Source organism: Triticum aestivum, chromosome 3D, assembly GCF_018294505.1.
Source record: "Triticum aestivum cultivar Chinese Spring chromosome 3D, IWGSC CS RefSeq v2.1, whole genome shotgun sequence".
In the NCBI taxonomy this organism is placed as follows: Eukaryota; Viridiplantae; Streptophyta; class Magnoliopsida; order Poales; family Poaceae; genus Triticum; species Triticum aestivum.
The window spans coordinates 421,521,034-421,524,589 of NC_057802.1; positions in this window are offsets into that span (position 1 = coordinate 421,521,034).

Sequence of the window (3,556 nt, forward strand, 5' to 3'; positions counted from 1 at the left end):
GAACTTTTCTATTGAATATACGCTAATGTTTATTTTCCTTTGAAATTAAGGGAGTATAGGAATCCATTCATATGAACCAAGTGGCTCTAAAGCTATAGAAATGATATCATGTTTATTTCCTTTGAAATGTGGAGTATATGAATCTATTCCTATGAACCAATTGGCTCTAAAGGAAAAATCCTATAAAAATCATATCATATAGAGTTCCTATGATATTCCTCGACACTAAAGGATGCTTGAAATTGCTGCGGGTGATACGATGGTCTTTCTTTGTAGACTCCTCACCCATCTTTATAGTTACCTCTCGAAGATGAACGAAATGATATATACATGGTATTCTACATGTGCAATTTGGTACAAGAAAACTCGGTAAAAGTTTGCGAGGTTCGAATTTTCAATAAAGCTATATGCACTGCATTTCAGAACGGAGGGAGCATACGGTAGTTGCTAACACTCACGTGGAAGATTTGTGTGTAGGAGGAGTGGCTGTTCTGTTAAATGACATGGCAAAACTGACACTGTCGGATGCCGATCTAACGGTTCTTACGGCATTCGTCAGGAAAAGGCTTGTGGCGAACGTTTGTCGGATAATGATTTACGGACACATGCATTGCATTGATATGTGCCCCCCTCTCTCTCACGCACACGCACCCTCACGAGTCACGACTCTCCCGAGTCCTCTCGCAGACTCGCACGTCGCACCCACCGTCTATCTGCAGGTAGACGTCACGCACATATGTGCTCTTCACACCCTACCCTCAGAACTTCTAAAAAACAAAATACGGCACGCACATTTTATTTTAGCTCACACGTCACACACTTATACTATTACTCTTGCGGCGAATGTTCTTTGGGCATAGTATATTGTACTCTCACGAAGAGAAGCAGTGCACGCACGCACTAGTTCTCTCACACCCACTCGCGGGTACACGTAGGAGCGCATTTTTTTGAAGCTGGTACAACAAAATCACTCGACTATATATAAAAGCAGGAGCCATAGCACTTGCTTTACTAGGGTTCCTCTCGTTCACTCTCTCATGCTCTCCAGATCTAAGCAACACATAGGCGGCCACACTCTCTCTCAGCTCACGGCTGGTCACAAATCCGGCCGGACAACCTCGACCAGGGCAGGGGTGTAGGTGCATCGTTCACGCTGTCGTCGGCAGCGAGGGAGGAGACCAACGGCCGCCCGCGCGTCCAGATCTGTGGCCGTGCCGTTCTCTCCGAGAGAGCGCCGGCTCGGGAGGGCCTCCGACCCCTTCATCCTCCCTGCGGTATTGTGGCCAAGATGCGGCCTCCCGACGCTGTCTTTGCCACATGCCGATGACCCTCAGGTATATATTCCTTCGAAACCTGCCTTGCTCTACTGCCCCAGCTCCCTTCGTGTGGATCCTTTTCTACTTCCGTCCACTGTTCCAAAGCCACCTAGACTTCTACTATTATTAGAAGTAAAGCTAGTTCATACAGTCGACTCAAAGCGTTGGTTCAAACAGGGAAGAAAGTGGGAAAGCTGTAGCATGAATCTAGGACTTGGTTCTAAGAGGAAACGGGGGAAAGTAGTAATATCTGTCACTGTTTAAATAACCGTATTTCATATTTGCGCAAACAGGGATGTCTGTCTCCGTATCGTTTCTATCCGCGCAATAAAAAGCACACACCTCAGTTTTAGTACAACTGCGCAAAATGAGATGGCTATCCCTCGTTGCCGTCGTCTAACCTCCCGTCTTCAAGGTATCCCTACATTGGTACTAGTAACTAAGGTAGAATGACCAATGCAATCTAAAAGAAGCTGATTCGTACGTTTTACTTCCTGGTTGCAGTGCAGGGACAAGCGAAAACAACTGCATCCTAGTCCGGAATGCACTTTCTACCAGTTCATCCATGGACCGAGGACTAGCTGGCACGGCTGCACGGCGGTTTTTTGGACAGGTGCGCGGACAAGAGGCATTGTGGTCTGCTTATTTCTGCAAATAGCGGTGCTTAAATTTAGTGGAATGCACAAGCATTTCAGCTAGTCAGTACACTGCATGGTTCAGTTCAGCATTCGAGCTGAGACCACAATTATAATTGGTTATTCTGGAATGAGAGAACCTAACCCTGAATGGTGGCAACAAGAAAAAACCAGAGTGAACTCCAGGAAATTTAAGCTTGCCGGGAGGCCCTTTGCTCAGAGAAGCCTTGCTTGTTTTTTCCTGATTTGTAAACCTTCTCACAACTTTGTCTTTTGCTGTGAATTACTATATGTTTGTTATGTTCTATGAATCATTGAGATGTATAAAATTGCTTAACTTATGCTTTTCAAGTTTTTTATGAAGACGAGTTTAATGCGAGTGTTCCACATGAGCGCTGGACTAGCGTGTGAACGTTTGGAATTTATTACATTGTGGCCTCAATTAACTGCATGAACCACTGTAACAAGATACATAGTTGATTATATGTCAGACAGCAGATTGTTGATTGTTAGCTGGTCGATAGCCTAGTGTTGAAGCGAGCTGAGCCAATGTGACGTGTTTTGCACAACTGCTTACAAGTGGGGTAGCACCAATAGTGTTTACATGTACTTATGTATACGTCGGCGCACGGTTCTCGAACGAGTGCTCTATTTCATCAAAACACACACTGCTCGTATGATAAACCGTGACAACTTATGTCTTACCATGCCATATTCATGAAAAAAATAGTGAGAACGCATCTGTTTCGGCAACAATTACGATGGTTCTCACATGATTCACGAGCACACAAAAGTAGCAGCAGTTCCCATAGACGGATTCAAACAGAGTACTAGCCCCAGAGGGGTCGATAACAGGCAAGGTTCGGATAATTAGACACAATCCAAACTACTATTAAACACTAGCTGGGGCAACTATTTCATGCCTCGATCTAATTTGGGCTGGACACAAGACGGACCTTGCCATGAACATCATCGAGGACGTCCCGCAGCAGCTCAATCCTGTGAACCTTCATGAAGACAACCTTGTGGCCTTGCCACTGATAAACTTGTTTGTGGAGGCATGCCACGTCATCTTCCTGCGTAAGATTGACAAGAACAGTATGCCTCACAAACGAAGGAGTAGCTTTGAACTTCTTGTGCTTCAGTACACCCTGGACAACACGCCTGACAACAGTGAGGCTGGAATACAACTCTTCATTTGTATAACCGCAAATGGCTTCCAGGATCCAACAGCCTAAGAACTCTGTTTTCCTAGTGCGTATATTCAGGTCGTCCACCTCATAGCGAGTGACATGTACAACCACACAATCCTTGTCTGCATCAGGGCTCTAATTGAAACAGAAACAAATTCTGAATTACTTTTCAGTATAAGAAACACAAGTTATTTAAACCACTATGTATAGCATGGCATCGAAGCTAATAAATTTTTGCATTATTAATCACCACATACTTCCTTTTCTATAAAAAATCACCACATACTTAGATGAAAAACCACAATCGAGATCGGCAAAGAAGGAAATCACCTTGGGCAGCTCAGCGGGGGGGACACATCCTCGAAGGGGGGAAACTGCTCCTGCAGTGCGATGGGGGCTGTAACCTCAAACG